Source organism: Colobus angolensis, unplaced genomic scaffold (genome assembly GCF_000951035.1).
Source record: "Colobus angolensis palliatus isolate OR3802 unplaced genomic scaffold, Cang.pa_1.0 Scaffold17, whole genome shotgun sequence".
NCBI classification, from domain to species: Eukaryota; Metazoa; Chordata; class Mammalia; order Primates; family Cercopithecidae; genus Colobus; species Colobus angolensis.
The window spans coordinates 1,980,905-1,991,939 of record NW_012114821.1 but is presented as its reverse complement, the minus strand read 5'-3'; positions in this window follow the sequence as shown (position 1 = coordinate 1,991,939).

Sequence of the window (11,035 nt, the reverse complement as noted above, 5' to 3'; positions counted from 1 at the left end):
GCAGAAAACACAACCTCACACAAAAGCCATCCCAGCCTCACACAGAAAATGCTTCTGCAAGGACATCTGCCCAGAGGCTGCCATCCAACCTCAGCATTATTCTTGTTATTGATCTTTGTGGCCACGGATAATTGTCTCCAAACAATTGTGTGATCCTCCTTGTTTTTTTCTTTAAACATCTTTGTCTTCCTTCACCTCCCTGAACACACAGAGGCTACCACAACATGCGTGTTTCCATTGCAACGCTTCATCCTGAAATAAACATATTTTCTTGCAAACAAACAGCCTCTCTGTTATTTAGATTGACATGACTTATGATATTTTCTTTTCTTTCTTTCTTTCCTTTTTTTTTTTTTTTTTTTTTGTGAGACAGAGTCTTGCTCTGTCACCTAGGCTGGAGTACAGTAGTGCAATCTCAGCTCACTGCAACCTCTACCTCCCAGGTTCAAGCGATTCTCCTGCCTCAGCCTCCTGAGTAGCTGGGATTACAGGCATGTGCCACCACGCCCAGCTAATTTTTGTATTTTTAGTAGAGATGGGGTTTCACCATGTTGGTCAGGCTGGTCTCGAACTCCTGACTTCCTGATCCGCCTGCCTCAGCCTCCCAAAGTGCTGGGGTTACAGGCGTGAGCCACCACGCTCAGCCTCAACTTACCATATTTTCGACTTGCAATAGGTTTTACTGGGACATAATCCATTTGTGAGTCAAGGAGCACCTGTATGTAAAATGGGCCCAGCTATTGTATGGTATGAAAACCCAGGAAGCAGGCCACCCTTGGGGGTGGTAGTGACTGGAAGAGAGAAAGAGGGCGCCTCCCAGATGCTGCTAATGGACTGTTTCCTGTCTAGAGACCGATTCTGCAGATATTTCCAACATGCAAAAGGGCATGACACTGTGTGCTTTATTTTGCTTTGTTTGTACATTTTTCTATATGTATATTATACCTAAAAACAAACAACAAGCATCACGGCATGGGAAAGTGGGTTCTTCTTGCTTTGGACTGCTGTGTTTGTCTCCGATGTGTGGAACTGCAGCGGCTGTTTTGTGAGCATGAGGGAAGCCGTCCTGAGGACTGAGGTTTGCAGGGTGAGGAGGTGGGGAAATCCTGAGCCCTTCTGCTGCTGAGCTACTGGGTTCACCACCCCTGCGGTGGCCCCACCTTGAGACTTCCTGTTACGTTAGATGATACACTTTTCTTGCCATTCATGATATTACTTTGAATCCTATTTTCTCCAGTTTGTAGCCAAAGGCTTAGTAACCCACCCAGCACTATGAGGGAAAGGTTCAGACAGGAAGAGAAACCCAAAGGGAGTGAAGACTAAACTCTGATCTTTTTTCCTGGCTCAAATTCCTTTCTTTTTTTTTTTTTTTCTTGAGACAGAGTCTCACTCTGTCACCCAGGCTGGACACCCAGGCTGGAGTGCAGTAGCGTGATCTCGGCTCACAGCAACCTCCACCTCCTGGGTTCACGCCGTTCTCCTGCCTCAGCCTCCCAAGTAACTGGGACTGCAGGCACCCGCGACCATGCCCAGCTAATTTTTTGTATTTTTAGTAGAGACGGGGTTTCGCCGTGTTAACCAGGATGGTCTCGATCTCCTGATCTCATGATCTGCCCGCCTCGGCCTCCCAAAGTGCTGGGATTACAGGTGTGAGCCACCGCGCCCAGCCTCAAATTCCTTTCTAAGGGGCCTGGGGAAATTCATGCTTACAAGGCATAAAATCGTATTAAACAGGTCTTTTGACCCAATATACTGGAGCTCCATCTTTTTTTTTTTTCTTTCTTTCTTGAGATGGGATCTTGCTCTTTCACGCAGGCTGGAGTGCAGTGGTGCAATCTCAGCTCACTGCAGCCTCTGCCTCCCAGGTTCAAGCAATTCTCCCACTTCAGCCTCCTGAGGAGCTGGGATTACATGCACACACCCGGTTAATTTTTGCATTTTTAGTAGAGACAGGGTTTCTCCATCTTGGCCAGGCTGGTCTTGAACTCCTGACCTCAGGAGATCCACCCACCTCAGCCCCCCATAGTGCTGGGATTACTGGCGTGAGCCACTGCACCCAGCCCTGGGGCTCCCTTTTCAACCTAACTCTGGCGTGGCGTTGGCATCACAGGCAGACAGCAGACTCCCTTACCTTAGGTGTTACCTCAACTCTCTTGACCAATTGTAAACTAAAGAATCCGCAACTGACTATGACTTGCAAGCCCCACCTTCCAGATGTCCCGCCTTTTCAGGTCAAATGAATGTGTACCCCTCCCCATGTACTGATTTATGATTTTACCTGCAATTCTTGTCACTCTGAAATGTCCAAATTGTAGGGCCGGGTGCAGTGACTGACGCCTGTAAACCCAGCACTTTGGGAGGCTGAGGCAGGCAGATCACCTGAGGTCAGGAGTTCAAGACCAGCCTGACCAACATGGAGAAACCCCATCTCTACCGAAAATACAAAATTAGCTGGGCATGGTGGCAGGCACCTGTAATCCCAGCTACTTGGGAGGCTGAGGCAGGAGAATGGCTGGAACCCAGGAGGCAGAGGTTGCAGTGAGCCGAGATCGTGCCGTTGCTCTCCAGACTGGGCAACAAGAGTGAAACTCCATCTAAAAATAAAAAATAAAACTGTAACCCACTGGCCTCGGGCCCCTTTCCCAGGACCTCTTGAGGCTATCAAGCCTCCGTGGCTCACTCACACAGACTCAGGATAAACCTCTTTAAATACGTTGGCAGAGTTTGCTTTTTCCATCGTCAATAGCAAAAGTAACATGGAACATGGGACATGCTTAGTGAGAAAAAGCCATATCATTATCCAATTTAAGTTTTCCTTCCATCTTATTTCAGACATTTTGCTACTCACAGGACTCTTTCCTCAAAGAAAACTTTACATGAAAGCTCAACCTATAAATAGACAAAAGCACAGCTAGTCCTTTTTAAGTCAGATTTGGGAAGTCCGAGCCCCTGTGCCTTCCGCTGCAGCCCCTGCGGCCCCTCGAGACACTTGGGTGGGGTCCCGGCACTCTGAGGAGCCGACTAGGAGGCCATGGCCATGCTTGCAGGAGCGTGAGGGCTCCCGGCCTCAACCTCTGGCTCTGGCTGGGGCCAAGGGCCGGGGAAATGCAGCCAGCACTGGCGGAGGGGACTGTGGCTGCCCGTGGGACATGGGGGCTTAAAAAGCTGGCTCAAGAGTGCTCATGAAAGGCCGAGCTCTGGCCGGGCGCAGTGGCTCACGCCTGTAATCCCAACACCTTGGGAGGCCAAGGCGGGTGGATCACGAGGTCAGGAGATCGAGACCATCCTGGCTAACACGGTGAAACCCCGTCTCTACTAAAAATACAAAAAATTAGCCGGGCATGGTGGCAGGCACCTGTAGTCCCAGCTACTTGGGAGGCTGAGGCAGGAGAATGGTGTGAACCTGGGAGTTGGAGCTTGCAGTGAGCCAAGATCGCACCACTGCCCTCCAGCCTGGGCAACAGAGCGAGACTCCGACTCCAAAAAGAAAAGAAAAGAAAAGAAAAGAGAAAAGAAAAAGAAAGGAAGGAAGGAAGGAAGGAAAGAAAGAAAGAAAGAAAGAAAGGCCGAGCTCTGAGTGGGACCCTAAATCCATGGATGAGGCAGCCGTTCCCAACAGCACTGGGAACTCAAAGAAAGAGAATGAGGAACCTGAAGTCCTAAATCTGGCTCAAGATGCAGCCTGAGAGCCGGGACTTCCTGTCCTGTAGCTAAAGGACCTTCTGCTCTTGCCGATATGGCTGAGAGAGCCAGAGCCGACGCCGAGTGTGATCCCCCAGGACGCTCTGTTCCGATCAGCCGAGCTCCACCCCAGCAGGAGCTCAGTGTGAAAGTCAGAGCATTGGCCTGGAGCTGGGGGAGAGGAGTGGAGGACCCGGGAGTCTCCTGAACCCCAGCCTGCCTTCAGCCAATGCATCCGCATCTGACAAGGCTGCACCCGCCCCATCTGAGGACCCTGCACTCACTCCACCTCCGAGACAGGGCAGGAAGAAGCCGGTCGTGCCCACGACCCTCCCAGCTCCCTGCTACAGTCAGAACGTCATGCCCCAGGGGACAAAGCATATTCAAACATGAAAGGAGGAGGCTACCTGGCAAAAGATCCGTAAGAGTTTGTTATTTTACATCAGCGAACATCTGGCGAATACAAGTGGGACTAGGGAGGGCATCATTTTAGTTTGAGCTCAATGTGTTGGTCTGGACACCCTCGGCAGAGATTTCATATTTGAAGGGAGAGCTCTAGCAGCTGGCAGGAGCTCGAACAATTTGCTTACCTTGGTGACAAAGACCTGGAATTCACAATGGCCACGTGGAGCCGAGAGGCGCAGCTGATAAGGAAACAGGCCTTAAGCTAGGTGCAGTGCACAGAAGCCCCCCGGCTGGGGACGGAGGCCCAGCCAGCGTCTCTGCAGCAGTGCTTGGGCCGGGGCCAGTTCACAGGCCCTGCTGTCCTCCCAGCCTCCTGCACGGGGCTGCTGCCATTTGTCAGAGGAGCCGGCAACTGAGAAAAGAAAGTGCCCTGATCTCTCGGGGGAGTCTGGCACGGACTCCCGGCCATCACTGCTTTTTCTGGGCACCCTGGCTGCCCAGGGATTTTGCACTGTGGTGGGGACATATGAGGGTGAGATGACCGAGTTGTGGCCCAGTTCTGCCCTCCAGCTCAGTGGGACTAGAACCTCCCCCTTGGTGACTTTCCCAATCCCGAGGTGCAACGGCTACTCCTGCAGCATGCAGGCTCATCTTAAAGGCTCTCCCACCTTGGAGGAAGGATCTGCAGGAGGTGACCACTAGTGAGGCCACACCCACGGATCCAACCATCAGCACCACAACCAGGGACATGAGAGGCACAGGGCCCATTCCCTCGCTCCCGACTCACCACCCGGCTGGTGGATGGTAAACAGCAACCATCAGATGCTCAGGTGGCAATGTACCCACAGGTCTACGCTGGCTCTTGGAACACAGGGCTAGTGATTGGGAAAATGTGTTTTTCTCCCTGCCAATAAGCAGAAAACACACAAATGGGTTCCCTCGTCTGCCAGGGGTGCAGCACTCCCTGCCCGTCTTGCTGCAGGTTTCTCTGGCCAGCTCTGTGCCTCGGTTTAGACTGAGGAGCCTCGATGGTCTCACGCGGCCCCGGCACCAACAGCCCTGAGCCCTGGGAGAGCTGAAAGCTGCTGAAACTTCAGATGTCCTAGTGCAAACTCACCTCCAAACGCGGAGCTGGAGAAATGTGGGACCCACCGCTCAGTGCATTCCCAGGGCCCAGTGGTTGGCGCCAGGGTGGGTTTTGCCCATGAAACTGCAGGACCAATGCTCCCACCAAGATGGAGCTCAGCTCCTCACGCAGGAAAGACACCTGCAAATGGCTCTGCTGTCCCCACAGAGTCAGCCGTGGTTCAAGGGCTGCAGCAGGAATGGCGTTGCCCCTGCCCTGGTCCGGTGGACCCAATGGTGTCCCCCAGCTGTGCCAGACCAAGTCCTGGACAGAGCCTGTGGCAACCCTGGCAAGAGGAGAGCCACAGCCGGCCCCGGGGTCTGAGCAAGGTACGGCCCCTCAGCAAGGAGCTCTTCGCAGCAGTCAAGGAGCTGGCAGGGCCACGTTCCCTCCAGAGACTCTAGGGGAAAGTCCCTCCTGGCCTCTTCCAGCTCCCGCCTTCCTGCGCTTGTGGCCACATCGCTCCAGTCTCCTCTGTCTCCACACTTCGCATCTCCCCTGCTTTCTTTTGTAAGGACGCCTGTTACCCTAACTCCAGATGATGTCTTCCCAAGATTTGTAATGACATCTGCAAACACCATTTGTCCAAACAAAGCCACATTCGTGCGTTCAGGTGACATGGTGTGGCAGTGTCCCCACCCAAATCTCCATCGTGAACAGCAGCCCCTATAATCCCTGTGTGTCGTGGGAGGGACCCGGTGGGAGCCAATGGAATCATGGGGGCGGGTCTTCCCGTGCCGTTCTCGTGATGGTGAGTAAGTCTCAGGAGAACTGATGGTTTTACAGAGGGCAGTTCCCCTGCACACACCCTCTTGCCTGCCGCCATGTAAGACGTGTCTTTGCTCCTCGTTCACCTTCCACCATGATTATCAGGCCTCCCCGGCCATGCGGAGCTGTGAGTCCATTAAACCTCTTTTTCTTTACAAATTACCCAGTCTCAGGTAAGTCTTTATTAGCACCATGAGAACGGACTAATACATGGCCCCTGGGGCTTGGACATTTCTTTTGATGGGACTGTTGGACCCACATCATGACTCTTTCCACAAAACGGCCTCTGACTGGTTAGTGGCCCAGATGGTGAGCATGTGCCTGGTACTGGGCTCCAAGGGGCCGTGCCGCTGGGCAGCCCACCACGAACAGGTGTTGTCTGATCCATGGAGTCTTACAGTAAAGGCGGCCACCACAGCCCACTTCCCTGGGGAGGGGGCGGGACAGGAGTGGCCCTAGGGTCTTCTGCACCTAAGCCCTCCCTCTCAACCTATGAGCTCCGAGGAACCTTTCAACAAACTCCTCTTCTGCTCCAACTCGCCAGAGTCCATTGCAGTTCCCCACAGTTGGGGTCCCTGCCTGATACAGCAGAGAAGGTGAAGCCTCTGTCATGGGGACAAAGATGACAGGAAGTGTGTCCAGGACACAGTGGTGCGGAAGCCCCATCCTGCTCTGTGATTTGACAGGAAGTGTGTCCAGGACACAGGGGTGCGGAAGCCCCATCCCGCTCTGTGTGATTTGCCTCCCAGCACCTCTCCCTGTGAGATCCCACCCCGCACTGCTGTGAGAGCTCAAGAAGGGCTTACAGCCCTGGCTTCCGCAGCCACAGACTCTGGCTGGGACATGAGGGCTGCGTACTGGGGCTAAACACAGAGCTTCATAAGTCAGGCTGGAGAAGAGGGGCAGGAGCTGGGCAGATCGGGGAGGGGCTTAGGCTGAGCCCGACAGTGGGGAGGAACAGGAGGCTGCTGGTGGCCACTGCCATTCCTGGAGGGCTGGGTGAGGCTGGGGGCTAGGGCTCTCCATCCACCCTCCACCCAAGCCCACTCACAAGCAGGAGCTCAGGTGATCCTGCCACCCCTGCTGGGCCCTCACCTCTGCTCCTTACTTCCCCCTCCGGGGCCCATCCTAAAGCACGCAGGACAGAGCAGTACACAGGAGCTTTCAAGCCTCAAGTGGAGCAGCCCGGGCTTTGCCTCCCAGACCCCCATTCCCTCCGGGTCGTTGTGAGCCAGAATAGACCAGGCATCAGATGACGGCTGTGGGCAGTCAGGAGGGGTGCCCTGTGGCACAGGGGCAGCATCTCTCCCAGGCTGGGGGTACAAAGGGCTGACGTGCACACTCCTGTCCTGGGCCCCCAGGCTGGCTCTGCAGTGTGGCTGTCCGGGACCCCCCGTGTCTCCCTGGAAGGCCGAGGCTCTGAGGTTAGCTGCCATTTCCAGCAGGTGGCTTGCCAGGCAACCCCGCACAAATAGGCATCCCACCCTGAGGCTCTCTGCATCCTGGCCCTTGAGCTTGGGGCCTCTCCTCACCCACCTCACACCCCAGCTTCAGTTGGATCCAAAGGATCGACCATGAGAAGCCATCGTGGTGGTCCGGGAGGCCCCACGTCCCCAGAGTAACCAGAGCCACCTCAACACTTGGTGCAGGTGGTCAGCTGCCCATCACCGCCTGTGGGCAGAGGGAGGCCCCACCCAAGACCACCTCCCGTGGCCTCCTCCCTCCCCTTCTCCCTACTTCCCCTGCCTAACCTCCTCTCCTCTCCCCTGCCCCTCCGGTGGGGCCACTGTGGAAGACACTGTAAGTTCTGCCTGCCAGGAGTCCGAGCAGGACATCCCACTGGCGTGGTCCTGACGTGCAGAGGCTGCCAGGAGGCCCTGTGCCACCCCCAAGGCTGGGGGTCCACGCTATAGCCTGGGAGGGGCTCCTGCCTGCCCTGGGCTGCACCTGTCTGGCTTCTCTGGTAGCTGCTCTCCCTCCACACACCCTTTCCCTGCCGCTGTGGGTGAGTGCCTGCCGCTCATCCACCCACACACAGATCCCACCCTGAGCTCAGCCATCAGCTTCCTGCCTTCCAGGGACTGCAGGGCCCCAGGCCTCTCATTTGCAGGCCTCTGCTGGGTGGTAGGGCCGACGGGGGTCAGCTTGAGCAGAAGACAGGGCCCTGCACATCAGTGGCCAAACGTGGACCTTGACAGAAGGCGAGCCCAGCGGGCAGTCTCCACATGAACACACAGCAGCGGGCGCAGATCCTGCCTTCTCCTGTTCCTGCAGAAAGCAGCGTGCCGGGACACTCAGTCCTCCGCTTCCTCGGCTTCCTGTTTTCTGATCAGGATGTAAAGAGCTTCTTCACTGTCATACAGCTGCAAAGTATCCCTGCATCGTTATTTTTAGTCTCTTTTAATATTGTGAAATTGCTACATTGTTTTTAACATTTTTAACAATCTCAGTGTGAAGGAAATTGATTTCTAAATGGATAAAATAAATGATAGGAACAATGTATTGCTCTTGCATTTTTCCAAGACAGGGACCCAGTACGGCCACGGGGGCATGTTAAAGCCAAGCCTTGAATCTTTCTGAGGGCACCGAGCTAGAGGTGGGGACAGAAGTGCCGTCGTGGGGAAAGGTCTCTGGAGAGGACGGTGCCTGGGCCCTGCCTCTGGAAATTGAAGATGGGCGGCGACAGGAGGCAGTAGGGGTGGGAGCTTGAAGGACCGTCTGAAGCTCTGCCAAGTGGAGCTAGAGAGAGATCAGTTGCCCTCACAAGTGGGGGACAAAAGGGTCCCTCTTGGAAGAGCAAGGGAAGGGAGACTCTCCAGGGTTATGGTGGTGGGGCTGAGGGTGTCTAACGACTAGGAAATTGAGCACAGAGGGTTCCAGGTGCAGAGCAGCGTGGAGGGGAGCTGGGAGGCCGGGGAGGGTACCTGAGTGAACCACATGTGAACAGGGTGTGTCTGCCTCTTGGGTTCTAGGGGTGCCTGGGAGCTGCAGGACCCATGGGAGCTGCTTCCCCTGGCCGGCCCACCCACCCACCCACAGCTACCTCTGAGTGCTGGATTCCGGGAAAGAAAAAGGGCTTGTACCTCAGTGCACATAATGGGCAGCCTGTTCTGCCTGGCACTGAGGGGTCATCAGAATCAGAGAGTGCCGGGCACAGTGACTCACGCCTGTAATCCCAGCACTTTGGGAGGCTGCGGTGGGTGGAGCACCTGAGGTCAGGAGTTTGAGACCAGCCTGGCCAACATGGTGAACCCCCGTCTCTACTAAAAATACAAACATTAGCTGGGCATGGTGATGCGAGCCTGTAATCCCAGCTACTCGGGAGGCTGAAGCAGGAGAATCGCTGGAACCCGGGACATGGAAGTTACAGTGAGCCAAGATCGCACCATTGCACTCCAGCCTGGGTGACAGAGTAAGACTCTGTCTCAACAAAATAAATAAATAAATAAAAATAAGCAGAGAGTAACCCCAGGGGAGGAGAGTCTGGACTCTGCTCTCAAAACAAGCCCCTTCCTCTGCCAGACTCGGGTTCAGTGAGACAGGAGTAGGTTGGCTACAGAGAGGGTGGGAAGGAGCTCAGAGCAGGGAAAGTGTAGCAAGGGCCAGCACACCTGCAGCCCGCATCTGCCCCAAAAGGCCCTACTCTCCCGGTATGGACACCGTACACTTGCCCCTCAGTCAGAAACATTTGCCCACCCTTCCTTATAGAAAAACTCTGCTCACCCCTCAGGCCCAGCCCCAAGGTACCCTCCTCCCAATGCCTCCCTTATTCCAAACCCAATCTCACAGAAGGTTGCCCCCTGGAGACGGCAGTGCACAGGTCTGGATCTGACTCCAGCTGGTGTCAACACGGGGCAGGGGGTACAGAGTAGGAGCGCAGGCCCAGGACAGAGCCGCACAGCCCCCCCAAGGACAGCAGAGCCCATGGCCCCACCTGGGCATGATGCCAGCACAGACCCTGCCCGCCAAGCCCCACATGTCACCCAGGCAGGAGGGAGTGTGGATGGCTGGGCATTCCCTGTCCACAACCAGCACCAAGCTCTGAGCCCAAGGCTGCTGCTGCCAAAAAGAGCCACGTGACTCATGCAGGCCCCACCCTGAGAGGAGGCCCCACCCTGAGAGGAGGCCCAGGATAGCTGCTGTGTCAGAAGGTCCAGCCCCATGAGCCAGCAGAGCAGGCAGGTCCAGGCCCCAAGGCACAGAGGTCTATGGGCAGGGAGCTGGGGTGACCGGGCTGCCCTTCAAGGGTACCTTGGGGCGTGGGCATGGCTCAGGACCTGGAAAGGCGGTCGAGCCCAGGGGCACAGGTGCAGGCTCTAAAATGACCCATGGCAGCTGCCATCAGGATCAGCAGCCCTTAGCCCTGGCACTGGGGGACCACAGCACTGCCCTGAAGGTCTTAGGGGTCATATTTTCACCCTGGGGCGTCTGAGAGGTCACGACGCTGCCCTGGGGGCTTGAGGGAGGCTGTGCGGTGCCTGGGTGGGATGAGGGACTGGGCTTCACATACAGAGCCCGCCACGCCCACCTGTGACTGTGGGCAGTGCAGGGGAACCAGGTGTCTGCCACTGCGGGTCCCCCTTCACACCTGCGCGCCATCCCGGGGGGCACCTTCTGTAGGGGCTGGACCAGACCCACTAGCCTTTCCGGGGCGGGACAGAGGGAACAGCCTCTCAGCTGCCAGCACTAAATTTAACTCAATCTGCGAATCAAATGCGCTCTGATTGTCCCTAGGTGATTCTCGCAATAAGCACTGGCCTGGGCTGGGCAGTTTGCACCAGGGCTGAAGAGGCGCTGGGCCCAGAGGTAGGCCACGTGCAAGGGCCTGGGCCCCTGCGGAGGGGAGGCGGCAGGTGGAGACCCCCCCAGGGAACTCCGGTAGCGCCCTTCCTAGGAGCAGCTCCTGCAGCACTAGATTCAAGAGCCTGTAGCGGCAGCCAGGGTGGGGCGCGGCGGAGGTAGGGCCCCAGGGAAGCGGGTCCACGGGTAGGCGGGGCTTGGGGGAGGAGGGGTGAAGGGGTGACGGGAGGCAGTGCAAGGAGGAGGCGGGGCACA